Raw genomic sequence first — 14,972 nt, forward strand, 5'->3', positions numbered from 1 at the left:
CCCTGTCCAAAAACATATGATAAGCATGGTACCACTCTAGAGAATTCCTAGCACCAGAACTCTATTGTCCTTATTCTCTGCTGATTGATTTCCTGTTCTCTTAATTCTCGGGGAGTATGATCTGGATCTCCTGTACACCAGTGTAATAAAACTCCACTCTTTCACCAAGAAATGTCTCTAGTCTTGTGCTTTGGGGATCCTTTCTGTAACAGGGGCTCCTGAGGCGGAGATGTGAGTGAGTCCTGTGGGGGAAGCATGGTGGGTGTTCTGAATTGGGGTGCGAGGTTCTACAAGTTAGATGTGAGTGAAAGTTATCGAGTGCCGTGGTGGCTATGAGAGGGAAATATAGGGGATTGTGACAGGGACATATGGGGGTCCCCAAGGGGGATAGTAATGTTTCTATAGGGGATACATGATGGGTCCAGAGGGAGAGACATTGCCGGTTTTGAGCAGGATAATTTTGGGGCTGGGGGGTCCTGAGTTACAGAATCATAAGAAATCATTGAATCATATTGTATGCTACAATATCCTACTCAACTTTTCCTGGCTAGGTTTTGGATATAATAGTTATAAATGAACAGCTTTCCATACTCTGCATCTTTTATAGTAACATCTGATGAATGGATTCTTGTGCACCAATGTTAAAAAAAAGCTAAGCCTCACATGAGATGCAACACTGGGCAGAGGGGTGTGTATCTTTTTGGGAGGCAGAAGCTAGGGTTACAGAAGCTTCCTTTCCAGTAAAAGTTTATTCTTACCTTCATCATTTCTACTTGAAAAGTAAGTGCAGGAAACTTAACTAGAGTCACGCTAGCTTTCTCGGAGTTACTGGAAACAGGTTTTATTTTTGGTTCTCCAGATCCAGAAACAGCTAATGCTAAAAAGCTTCTGGGCCCTGATGTGTAAATATCTAGGTTTAAGCCTCCGATTCTCATCTACCAGGTAAAGCTTCAGAACCAGTGATGCATGTCTGTAAGTGTCTCCTTTATCTGTCTCTCTCTCTCTCTGGCTCCAAATCCCTTTTTTCTCTCCACCCATTTGAAATAGCCATGGCTCAACAATAAAAACTATTACATTGGTTCTGGCATTGTTCCTATGAAGAGACTGGGTGTAGGTTGTTTTTATTATTTATTTGACACGAGGGTAACCACGAGGACTGTGCCTGCACTCTAAATCCAGAACTCTCTGTGGACGTGTTCTCCTTTTCACAGACAATTCTAGGACAGAGAGAATTTCAGTGCAGAGAGGGGGACAGCAAAAGTGAATAGGAAACATCTGCAGACCTGCTTCACGAATAAATTTTCTCTGCAGGTTCCAGATTACCCCTCCAGAGAAGATGTCTCCATGTGCCAGCCCTGGTGGGGAGCATGGTGAGGAGAGATCCCTGGTCCCAGAGAAGCTGTGCCTCCCAACTGTTGACCATCGAAACTTTAGGGCCCCAGTCATGCAACAGGCAAGCAGAAGAAGGACACAGAGCCCAGTTGGTGTCATTGACATTTTATTTGATCACAGGGGCTGGGCCCTGAGGGGCCATAGCAGTGTAGAATGACAGTAGTGGCAGAAAATATCACAGATGCAAGAAAATCCACACAGAAGGGGGATCTCAGTTGCCGCAGACTCCTTAGATCAGAGTCTGTATCAATCTGTGGATGTCACTGTTCCGAGGGGCTGGTGTCTGCTTAGAAGAAGGAAGGAAACTTGAATAGATGTGACCAAGGCAGGTTGGTTGTCCAGGGGTTCCATTCTTCTGTGTGGTCATCCTTCAGTTGTGGGAGGCTACAGTGCAGCTGCCCTGTGGGCTCAGTTCTGGCAGAGCCTTGGTCCTGGGTTGTAGATGTGCTGAGGCATGGAGGATGGTGCTAGAGTGCAAACGCCCATGGAGGAACTGAGGAAGAGAGAAGAGTGGCAGGAAACATCAGTCAGACATCACCCACATCCTTTCTCAGTGCCCACTTGCTCCCTCCCCAGGTGGCCCCATGCGCCATGTCTCTTTGAGCCAGGCCAGGAGCAGGGCCCTGAGGATACTACAGGGGGCACCTGGCTGAGGCAGAAGGAGGACCCAGGAAACCCAAAGAGCTTCCAGGATTTGTAGGAAGCAGAGGAATCAATGGGCAGGCACAGAGTCCAGCTCTGCCTGCTAAGGGAGTGTGGATGCTAGGCAGCCAGCTGCTGCCTCAGTAGGACGACAGTGCAAGCCCCAGTGACAGAGAAGATACCAACCTGAGAAGATGTGGATGCTGCTTTGTTGCAGGAGTCTGTCTAGGGCATCTTGACAGGGGCAGCTCCACGGCTGTCTTCGGGGCTTGTGCTTGGGCTGCTGGGTGTCTCGGCCCAGCCCCTTCACATGGATGAGCATGTGCTGACACTGCAAGGAGCTCTTCAGGATGCCTCTGCCCCTGAGCCGCTGTCTGATGGTTTTGGCTGATTTCCAGTGCCTGCTTCTCAGTTCTTCATTGGCTAGCAACACCCACTCATAACAGAAGCTCAGAATCTCCAGGTCTGTCCAGGAGACAAGAGGGTGCCCTGCAAGGAGAGGGGACAATCCATTGGTGCTTCTGAAGTTTAGAAAGAAGATCTGAAAGGAAAACTAAAATCAGGATCTGACTAAATTGAAACTAGGGCACCAATGTAAAAACCCTGTGGTGAGGGGTAGACATTCAGCTTCCTCGGCAGGTAGGGCGTATGGGGTGGGTGGGATGGGACACAGTCTTTTGGTGGTAAGAATGGTGTTTATGTACACTCCTAGTAAAGTGTAGTCATATAAATCACTAGTTAATTAATATGAGAGGGGAAAATTAATTGTATGTCTTAAAGTTTTTAAAACACAGACTGAGTCATTTGAATATATATGCTTTTTATTTGATATACAGACTCTCTCAAAAGCCTAGACTATTGTCTCCTTTTTTAAATAAACAACAACAACAAAAAAGAAATTTCCAAATCCTCTTCCACTCATAGGGGTTCTCTCCAGTAGGTATTCTCAGATCGATAACTGAGAATGTGATTTGACTAAAAGGGTTGCATTAAAAGGGTTTGTGTCTTGCATGAGTCAACAAGTTGCACAGACTGTGAGAACTCCCAGAGGTAATGCAGTTCACGGTGTTATGAATTCACCCATAAGTGATTTTATGTCTGACCATCAGCCAATTCCGGAGGAAGTAGAGTCTTAGGATTCTTGATTTCAAAGTGTGCCTTGAAGGTCTTAGGTTCTGACATTTGTGTCCTACCAAGAGTGCCGGAATGTATTAAGGTATTTTTGGCTGCAGTCTTGTGATCATGTCCTTTTTCTTTTGTACATCTTGCTTTGAACATTTTTCTGCTGGGACTTAATCTTGTGCTGTGTCCCCCGAGAAGCCAGCCCGGATTAAACAACATATGGCGCCTACAATGTGGGACCAGACCTGCGCATCTCTCAGATAACTGAAGACAATTTCGCTAACTATGCACTATAGCCTTCTCTTCTGCTTGTGAAGAGATCTCCAAAGGCGTCTGCCCTTTCTTCAGAAATCAGGAACAACTTGGGAGCCAAGAGTTGAGCTCTCTCTACACTCTGAGAAAAAAAATTTAAGTATATCAGTAAACTTATTTCCCAAAGCAGTGAATATCTGAATACCCTTTAGTTCTCAACAGAACAAAGGCAATCACTTTATGAGACAATCAAGTAAAATACCACATATTTTGTAACTTGAAATGGTATTAGATCTGATTCAGAGTATAGAACAAGTAGTAGGGAGAAAACTCACAGGACTGTATAACTGCATAGTTGACTATAATTTTCTTTTCAGGTTAATTTTCTTTTCAGGCTTAGGAAGTGAGAATAGAGGGCTAGACAGTGGTGCACCTGGTTGGGTGCAAACATTGCAGTGTGCAAGGACAAAGGTTCAAGCTCTGCCTACTCACCTGAAGGAGGGAAACTTCACAATTGATGAATCAGTGTTGTAAATGTCTCTCTTTCTCTCCCACTTTATCTCCCCTTTCCTTACTAATTACTTGGTGTGCATATCCAATAAAGATAAAAAGAAAGTGATGAATAAACACCAAAATTTTAAGAACCAAGTATACATAGAATTTTCTTTTAAACCATTAAAACTTTTTATTGATGTGAGGTAGCTACATGTCACTTGCTTATATATTTCTCCAAAACTTTTTTCTTGGTACAAATGACTTGCATAATGTTTAAATGTAGTTTAAAAAATATCTTTTACTAAATTAATCTGAAAGTTGGATTTTATGGCTGCAATTCTGATGACAGTTAACATGCTTCTCAGTGACACTCATGAAAACTGGTAGAAGTTATAAATCACAATAAAGACAATATTACTAATAATCCTTTGCTCTTATACATTCTCAATCTTATAGTAATAACTTAATGACATATGTTGGTATGTTCCCTTCCCCCTGACCTCTGAGAGGAATTGGTTTTCCCCTTGCTAGTTTTGTGCCCCGCTTTCTCCCCACCCCCTATACTAAGGACGGGCAGAGTCCCAGAAGCAGAGGTGCAGAGAGGAGGATGGAGAAAAGCACATGGTGTGGTGATTTTCCCGTTCGTGAATAAAGATTAAACTGCGTTCTCAACACAGCCGTGTGTCTCTGGTCGTCTCTGTTACCCTCCTGTGAAGCCAGCCCGGATTAAACAACATATGGCGCCTACAATGTGGGACCGGACCTGCGCATCTCACAGATAAGTGAAGACAATTTGGCTACCTATGCACTATGGCCTTCTCTTCTGCTTGTGAAGAGATCTCCAAAGGCATCTGCCCTTTCTTCATGAGACTGTTTTGCTGTCTCTGGAACATTTATCTCGGGACCACTCTGTGGTTTCTGCCCAACGCCAGCCCGCATGAGCTGGCTTTCCACTGTGTGGTGCGGGGCACTGGGCGTGGGCTCCCTCCACGCTGCTCAGCCACTGTGAGCAGGGCAGCAGACATGGCAGGTCCATGGGGCAGGGCCGCGGCAGCCTAGCATGGCTGCCACCCCAGGGGACCTCGGCCCATGCCTTCTGCATGGCTGGCCCACCCGCCCTCGTGCTATGAAGTCTGGACAGATCCCGGACCACCTGGAGACCACAGGCTCCCTGCCGAAACTGGGCCCCCTGTCCGAGATCTCCAGCTTGGGTCTGAAGAATGACGAGCTAAAATATGCAGAGATTCATTCAGAGATCACAACCTGCAATTCCTAGAAGTGAAGCTTCCCAAGAGGCCACTGCTGGACAATGCACTCCCAGAACGGCTAAGACAGTATAGATCTAAATTTGTGTTTAAAATGACATGTCTTCGTAACAAAAGTTTCTCTCCTTGTATATTGAAGACCATGTGTATGTGTGTCTTTAAAGTTTGGTAACATTAACTTTAAGGTTAAGAATATAACTTTAAGGCTAAATTCTTACCAGGCAAAGTTAAATGAAAAAGGTTTTCAACATAATTCTCATAAAGATAAAATTAACTTACATTTAAAGTCTGAGGTAAAAATTAGTTAACAATCAATATATTTTAACTAAGTTAGTCTAAACAAAGCCTGTGCACACCTAGGGTGTGTCTCCATCTTAAATGGGTGTAACAAAAGGTTAAATAGACTTGTTGATATGTAAAACTCTCGATTACCTTCCCTATTAGAAATGGTAGATTACACAATGGCTATGCTAATGATACTCATGCCTGAGGTTTTCTTTCCTTGATTCTCATGTTTACCTTTTCACATTCTATTGTTTAAACTTTAACCAACCTTAAAATCATTCTAAAAAAGACTTCTAATTGTAATAGTTATCAATTGTGATAAACTTTTAACCTGCTACAAGTTTGTTTCATAGTAAGTAAATTGCCCCTGTCAAGTTCTCTATAGAAAAGCAGAATTCTGGCAGCGGACCTTCCTCATACACCACTCCACCCCCTGGCATTCTTCCGTGGACATCTCCTTTCTACTGGCACTCCTATTGGACTCACTGGTACACGCTTAGACACTTTGCACAAAAGTGCAAAAGTGCTGCTATATTTCTCAAATACTGACTGCAGCCAGCTGCCTTTGTGACTATAGGCCGTTCCCCGCCCCCATGCTATAAAATGCCCATCGAGGCAAGTATGCCCCCCAGAGACAGGAAATGTTTTTTTTAAGCTGATAAAGTTTTGCCCACAGAGGCAAAAAAAATGGCCCCTTCAGGCCCTCCCTTAGCAGCACACTGGTTCTTGTTACTTGCTACGTGTTTCTCCATGTTTGTTCCAGTTTCTTTTTTGAAAATGCCTATACAATATAGGTTTCTGTTCACCCCACACCCCTGGTACTGTTGTCATTTAGTTAAAAACAGAAGGGGGAATTGTTGGTATGTTCTCTTCACCCCGACCTCTGAGAATTGGTTTGCCCCTTGCTAGTTTCGTGCCCTGTTTCTCCCCACCCCCTATGCTAAGGACTGGCAAAGTCCCAGCAGCAGCGGCAGAGAGAGGATGATAGTGAAAAGCACATGGTGTGCTTTGCCCGTTCTTGAATAAAGATTAAACTGCGTTCTCAGCCCAGCCATGTGTCTCTGGTCATCTCTTTTACCAACCTGTGAAGCCAGCCCGGATAAAACAACACCTGCAGAGAAAATTTATTAGTGAAGCAGGTCTGCAGATGTTTCCTCTTCACTTTGGCTGTCCCCCTCTCTGCACTGAAATTCACTCTGTCCTAGCATTGTATGTGAAAAGGAGAAAACGTCCGCAGAGAGTTGTGGATTTATAATGCAGGCACAGCCCTGGTGGTAACACTGGTGTCAAATAAATAATAAAAACAACCTACACCCAGTCTCTTCATAGTAACAATGCCAGAACCATTGTAATAGATTTAATTGTTGATCCATGTCTATTACAAGAAAAAAAAAGAAATGCAAATGGGTGGAGAGAAAAAAGGTAGATGGACCCAGAGAGAGAGACAGATAAAGTAGACACTTACAGACATGCATCACTGGTTCTGAAGCTTTACCTTTTAGATGAGAATCAGAGGCTTAAACCCAGATATTTACACATTGGGGCCCAGAAGCTTTTTAGCATTAGATGTTTCTGGATCTGGAGAACCAAAAATAAAACCTGTTTCCAGTAACTCCGAGATTGCGTGACTTTAGTTAATAATCCTGCACTTACATTTCAAGTAGAAATGATGAAGGTAAGAATAAGCTTTTACTGTAAAGGAAGCTTCTATAACCCTAGCTTATGCCTCCCTAAAAAGATACACACCCCTGTGCCCAGTGTTGTATCTCATGTGAGGCTTAGCTTTGCCAAAAACTGCTATGCAGGAAAAATAACAGTGACTAAGGCAAACAGACCATGAGCAGTGGGTTCAAGGCCCATTGCTTAAACTGTAGGCTTTGCTACTGTAATGACACTTTACTTTCAGGCCTGCCCATATTAAATCTTGTAATGTCCCTTTGTTTGGCGCCAGAGGTATCACAAATCTCTGAGCTCCTCAACAGCACATATATAAAGGACTTTTTCTGGCTTCCACACACCTCGGCTATGCGCGACCTGATGATTAATAGAGTTCCTTGACATATGCACATAAATGGGTGTGCCATCACCCAGAACCTTTTCCTTTCTTTCTCACTCACTCTCCATAAATAAATATATAGAGACATTTTTTAAAAGAAGAAATATTAAAGAGAGGCAGGGGACGAAATTATCATGGCCTGGTAGATACTAGACCACTTGAAGTTATCTTGTGTACCAATCTCAGTATCAATATCACTAAATATTTATCCAAGGTAATTAAAAATTACTTTATAAAGATACATTAGCACCTTTCCCTAAGGAAAGAAGGATGTTCTGACAGAGCACGCAAAAGACAAGTCTGAAGGCACCAAATTCTAAACAGAATTTCAGAAGGCCCCAATTTATCACAGAAAATAAATAGCAATAATAAAATTATTAAACAGAAATAAGACCTTCCCACATTTTCTTTGCTTTTTAGGTTTCAGTTCTTTATGTTACCATTTTGGCGACATGTGTTTATAATGCCACCATGATAAGAAGTGGGTTTCATGCTCCTAAAAGTTGTTGATCCAACTCTGTTCTAGGGACTGCTAGGATGGGATTAGGAAAATCTCCTCCAAGTCCCTGATGTGATTCCCAGACTTAATCCCCAACAAGGTGTGGAGGGTGTGTCCAATCTATCATGCTCAACTGCTTTATAAGGGGGTGGGAATGCGTGGGATTTCACACCATCTGAGAAGCCGACAACAGCAGGCACAACTCTGCACTCTAGCACATCCCGAGCTCCACCACCAGAATCCAGCAGATACTGAAAGTTTCTAATCCTAGCATATGTTGGATCAGGACCTTGTGTTGATGATGGCAAACTCAGGAATCAAACAGGTGGTGAGTTGGAAGGAACTGTTTTCCTGTGGGACAGTGGCTATGCTCTTTTGCATGGGGTGGCTAGAGGGGTCAAACTGTTGAGAGGTTCCAACGAATTTTTGAAAGACTTTCTTTCATCTGTCAAAATCAAATCTCTCTATTGAAAGTGGTCTCATCACTAGGCCTTTTGTTTCTTTCTTCTATTTTAAATTTAGAGGTTGATGGAGTAACTGTGTACGTAATTCTTTTGCTACTACTCCTGTCACCGAAGGCCATTCAATAATGACTATACATTTTGCAATCTCATAGATGTAAGTGGATTTCCCTACACACACAATTTATGTGCAGTACTCTATATTCCCGATATGAATGAAACCAATCTGTACTGTTCCTTCTACATTTTGCTTGATTCACTAAGCATAATCCTTGTGCTACCATCCAATATTTCCCAAAGGAAACAAGATGACCCTTTTATTGCTGAATACTATTTGGCTTTTAATCACTATTATCAGTTGTTTTATTAATTATGATAAAATCCTCAAGACTGCATCTCTTATGGAGGTACACATTTATCCCATTTCTTATTCATGTAGAAAGAGAACCAAGAAAGGAAGAGCCTATGCAAGCATGCCGAGGAAACCACCAAGGCAGCAATGCCCTCAGGTACTGTGCTCTCAGTCATACGTTGGTTAGCCTCGGTTTCTCTCAGCTCCACCATCTATCTTATGATCTAATTTCCTCTTCTAGGCCCTGCACAAGGGCTGTTCTCATAGTGGGGTCATCTCAGTATGCTGGGAGCTCTCTGGCAACATCTCTGAACCTGTTTCAGGATGTATCAGGAGGCATGGAAATACCTCATGTAGGAGAGTACCTTGGATTGAGCCAGAGCAGGAGAGGCCTTGCCAAGACTCAATAAAGCAGGAATATTTTCTCAGAGCTTATCTTGGCATAGTCCAGCATGGAACATGAACACGGTCTAGACACCATAGTTTCCTAACTGTGCAGGTACAGTGAGTGTCCCGGGAATCAGGGATAAGGTAGACTGCATTGCTACCACCTTGGGTGGTTGGTTGGAACTCTGAGTGACAACTGAGGAAATTCAGGTAGAGGCTTTATTGCTGGAGCCAAGAGGGGCTCTGAGAAACCACACAGTCAGAGGTGCATGTGTGGCGCACTGGGCTCACTCCAATTCTTCCATCCTTCCAGGTCGCACCTTATGGACAGAGTATGCTGTCCCCACTTGGACCACAGAGGACATCCGGATCTTCCTACAGGAATGGGAATCGATGAGCATGAGAGATGTGGCTGGGAACATGAGAGCAGCACGCATGATGGCTCACAGACTGAAGACCAGGGGCCTATTCAAGACCTGCAGGCAGTGCTTCCTGCTCTTTCAAAGTCTGCAGGATATATATCACACATTTCAGGAAATCAACCAGAAGCCCCGCAGACAGCCCTTGCTGTGTCCCTTTGGACCAGCCCTGAAGAGGATCCTGCAAGACAGAAGGGAGCCTGACCTTTCTGGTATGTATGTGTCTTCTCTTTCTTGGAAAAGGTTGAGGGCAGGGAGGTGGTGGAGATTCTCACTGGCTCCTGCACTAGATGGTGGACTGGGAGCTCTCACGGTCTCTAGCTGCCTGTCCCAGCAGCTCCTCAGAGAGGAGCGCAGAGCATGTTCCTGTTTGAAGATCCTTTCTCCTCAAGGGAATCAGCAGGTTGCACTTGGGGATAGTGTTCTGGGACAGGATGGCTTGGCTGTTGCTGAGCTCAGTACTAATGTGCCTTTCATTCTCTACTAGGACCTCTCTGGGTGGATGGAGTCTATCTACCCCCTCTCCCTGATGTCTTCCATCCTTGGACACAGCCTTTAATCACTGCCATCCCTGAAAGCTTGGAGAAGCATCCCTGTGCACCTCCACAATGGAAGGACCCTCAGCTAAATGACTGGAAACCATGGAAGCCCCAGAACACGGCCCCAATAAGCACCCATTTATTTACAGCTGCTCTTCCTGGAACCTGCTACCCCCAGTGGTCATCCTCAGAATGACAATAACACACATCCAAAAGAGACCATCAACATCAGGGGAGATAGCCCAAATGACAGCGCATTACACATGCAGGCCTGACTCAGTGTGGCTCTAAATTGTGTCCTTGTGTCCCATACGAAACTCTTCTCTCTGTTGTAACGAAATACATCTTGGACTTTTACTGGGTTTGGTGTATTGCACAAGGCAATGGACTTTGCATGTGACGTGTTCTGTTCCTTGTGTAGTAGGTAGGGGAGGATCTAGGCTGGGATAAGAATGTTTTGTAGAAAACTGAGAAATTTGTACTTGTATTAATGATAGTGAAACACTACCTCCCCTTTAAAGAAATAAAGCTATCTAATAATACAGACCATGTTCACCTTGATTTTAATGATTTTTTGCAGGAGAAAAAATACATTGCTACCCAAATATGGCCTCTTCTATTTCCAATCCAATGTCTAGTCTTTAGCTAACTTATCAAGTTTATAGCTGATTTATGTAATGAGGTGCTGATTCAAACCATGAATCTGAGGTGTAGAACTGACCAGATTATAATCCAAGAATCAGTGATTGGTTTCATGAACTCTGAACTATCAAAAATGGTAAGGGTAGGGTGGTCAGGCGGTTGGCTACCTGGTTAACAGCCCATGGTATGAAGAACATGAACCCATACAAGGACCTCGACTTGAGAGCCTGTAGTCCCACCTGCAGGTGCCTCTCTTCCCAAGCAGTGAACCGAAGTCCTTCTCTCTTTCTCACTATCATCCCCTCCTCTCTCAATTTATTCCTTTTTTTATCCAAAAAATTGAGAAAAAAAGTTTAGGGTGAACTCTGGTTGGAATTTCGGGGAAGGTGCTATTTCAGGTCCTGTAGTAAGAATCTAGAATGATCCATTTCCCAAAGTTTGGACATAGTTAGATGCTAGGAACCCCTACTTACACACTATCCTTTGATTTGTGGTAAAAGCGTAACATCTGGAGCTTTCTCTGGGTTTATCTTTAACAAGAGCCAGCCATGAGGGCAGTCCATAGTAAAAGCTAGAGCATCCATCACTGAGGTGTCCTGCAATTCCTGTACGTATATTGAGCAGTGTTGGGAGAGAGAGAGAAAGACAGAGAAACAGGAAGAGATAGACACAGACAGAGGCAGCAGGCAGGGGCAGAGAGGGATTATGGAGAGTATATATCTCTACCACTACATTATTTTCCCCATAAAGAAGATTAAAATAAAACTTTAAAAGATGGGAGGCGGTGAAGGGGGCATGCTCCTGCCTGACAGCCACTGTTGGCAGGATGCCCTTTTGCAAAAGAATAAATGTCCTGCTTCAATTCTTTAAAAAAAAAAAACAGCAGGAAACTCTCACTTTGATCTAAATTGCCAGATTGTTACCAGTCACTCCCAAGAAGATATGGGCTTTTCACCCCAGGAATCACTCCTTAGCCCCTCTCTGTCCACAAGCCACAAGGCTGCATTGAATCGGGAATTCATGGGTGCACAACGTGGTCCTAGTGTAGTCTAATTTAATTTTGTTTAAGAAAGCCTCTGTAATCAATCTTTGTGACTTTTAATTAGGTATTATGCTAAATGTTGCTAAATGAAGACCTGGGTGAAGATTGTTTTATTAGCTTAGTCAGAACTCACTGTCTCTCCAAGTTGAATGTGCCAATACTTCATCCCATAACATACTGTGAAGTCCATTGGAATGTTTATTTGTAAATAGATGGGTATTGAGACTATATTGGAGGAACATTATATATATATGTATATATAATTCATAAATATAAATATATATATAATTTATAAAAAGAAGACACTGAAAAAAATGTTTTGTTTTTGAAATAGCAAGGTGCTACGCCCCTTTCTGATTTCAGAGCAACGTGTTCTGAAATTTAATAGTCTCTGTCTTTGGGACAAATTGCTACAACTGCTGCAGGGTTTGGGGGCATAAGACACAGAAGTGGGAATGGTGTGGATTATACTTATTATGGATAATATTATTAATCACCATTCATTCATGTAAGAAAAACCTGGCACAGCTCTTCTTTTCCTGCACCACCTAAGACATTAATATAGCATAATGGTTATGCTAGACACTTTCATGCCTCAGCCACCAAGCCCCAAATTCAGTCCCTTGCAACACCATGAGACAGCTGAGCTGTGTGTCTCTGTGTAAGTTTCTCTCACTGACTTTCTCTCTGTCTCTTGCCTACAGAGATGCTCCTGAGTCACAGTGCCAGGGGTACAAACCCACAGCTGCTGGTGTTCTTTTTTAACATGCTCTTTGTAGGACAGAGTGAACAAAAATGGGGGCAGTGGAAATGGAGAGGGAGAGAGAAAGATAGACAGCTGTATCCCTACTTCACCATTTGCCTGTGTCCCCCCACCAGCCCCTCAAAGTTGAGGATCATGGGAGTTGAACTGTGATTCTTTCATGGATCTATGTGCTTCATAATATGTGTTACATGACATTTCCAGATGTTTTTCCTGTTTATGCTTTTTAATATGTGCTTTATTGTTGTTAAAATTCGGAGGCTCTTGCCGGCCGGGTTGGCTTCGCGGGCGGGTAACAGAGACGCGGAGACAACGGCTGGGCAGGGAAGCTGTATTTCTTTATTCAGGAACAACGATTCATAAACTAAGACAAACTAATCACCAAACAGAACTCTGCTGTCTCTTTGTGGCGGCACAAGCACTCCCTCTTACTCTCGAACTCAGGAACTCTCCAACTCTGGAACTCTGGAACTCTCTTACTGGGGAACCCTCTGAAACTCTGGCACTCTCGAACTCAGGAACCCTCTTTCTTACTCTCGAACTCAGAAACTCTCGCACCCTCGCACTCTCGAACTCCGGAACTCAGGAACTCTGTCACTCGGGGAACTCAGGAACTCTCGGACTCAGGAACCCTCTCCCAGGGTCCCTTGGGGCGGGGCCAAGCAGGCCCGCGAAATTAACAGGACTCATCCAATTCTCTTGGAGGAGGAGGGCTAGAACAAGCCAATGTAAAGCATACGACAATTCCCCCTTTTCTTTTTAACTAAATGACTATAGTATCAAGGGTGTGGGGTGAACAGAAACATATATAACCAAAACCAGCATGTTGCCAAGGGAAGGCCTGAGGGGGCCATATCTGAAAAAAAAAACATTTCTTGCCTCTGGGGGGCTACTTGCCTCGACGGGCATTTGCATGGGGGCGGGGAACGGCCTAGGGTCCCAAAGGCAGCTGGCTGCAACTTACTTACTATGAAACAAAACTTGTTATTAGCATATCTACTGCACGATCTAACATTTCTAATAGAGAAGGAATTTGAGACTTTTACATATCAACAACGTCTTTTAACCTTTTGTTACACCCATTCAAGATGGAGACACACCCTAGGTGTGGGCCGGAGAGGAAACCTCAGGCATGAGAATAATTAGCATAGCCATTGTGCGATCTACCATTTCTAATAGAGAAGGTAGTGTTTTACATATCAACAAGTCTATTTAACCTTTTGTTTAGACCAACTTAGTTGAAATATATTGATTGTTAACTAATTTTTACCTCAGACTTTAAATGTAAGTTAATTTTTATCTTTATGAGAATTATATTGAAAACCTTTTTTATTTAACTTTGACTAGTAAGAATTTAGCCTTAAAGCTACTGTTTACCGAACTTTAAACATACACATAAACATGGTCATTAATACACAAGGAGAGAAACCTTTGTTACGAAGACATGTCATTTTAAACACGAATTTAAATCTATATTGTCTTAGTTGTTGGGGGGGGTTCACCATCCGGAGGTGGCTTCCCATGCAGCTCCACTTCTAGGAATTGCAGGTTGCGATCTCTGCACAAATCTCTGCGTACTCCAGCTTGTCTGTCTTCAGACCGGACCGGCGGCTGGAGATCTCGTGTGCCCAGTTTTGGCAGGGAGCCCGGGAGTCCGGGAGGCCCGGGATGGTTCCAGAATTTATAGAAAGAGGGCAGGCAGGCCATCTTTGTAGAAGGCGTGAGCCTAGGTGCCCAGGGGTGGCGGCCATGATAGAACACCGCGGCCCTGCCCCATGGCCCTGCCATGTCTGCTGCCCTGTTCGCAGTGGCCGAGCAGCGTGGAGGGATCAAGCGTCCAGTGCCCTGCACCACGCGGTGGAGAGCCGGCTCCTGTGGGCTGGCCTCAGGCTCCAGCATGTTGGCATCGGGCTCCAGCATGTTGGCCTCAGGCTCCAGCATGTTGGCATCGGGCTCCAGCATGTTGGCATCGGGCTCTAGCGTGCTGGCATCAGGCTCTTGCATGGTGGCGTAGGCCTCCTGTGGGCTGCGGGGCTGCGGGGTTGCTGGCGCGGTGCGCGGGGTTGTCTGGGCGCAGCCGGCTGGCTGGCTGTTTGACCAGGTGGAAACAGCAGCTCCGCGCCTTGCCTCCCGCCCGCTGGCTCTTCCCGCTGGCTGTTCTGAGTTCGCTCGAGCGAGTGGAAACCACAGAGTGGTCCAGAGATAAATGTTCCAGAAACAGCAAAACAGTCTCGTGAAGAAAGAGCAGAGGCCTTTGGAGATCTCTTCACAAGCAGAAGAGAAGGCCATCGTGCATAGGTAGCCAAATTGTCTTTACTTATCTGAGAGATGCGCAGGTCAGGTCCACGTGGGCGCCATT

This window comes from Erinaceus europaeus, chromosome 9, assembly GCF_950295315.1.
Source record: "Erinaceus europaeus chromosome 9, mEriEur2.1, whole genome shotgun sequence".
NCBI classification, from domain to species: domain Eukaryota; kingdom Metazoa; phylum Chordata; class Mammalia; order Eulipotyphla; family Erinaceidae; genus Erinaceus; species Erinaceus europaeus.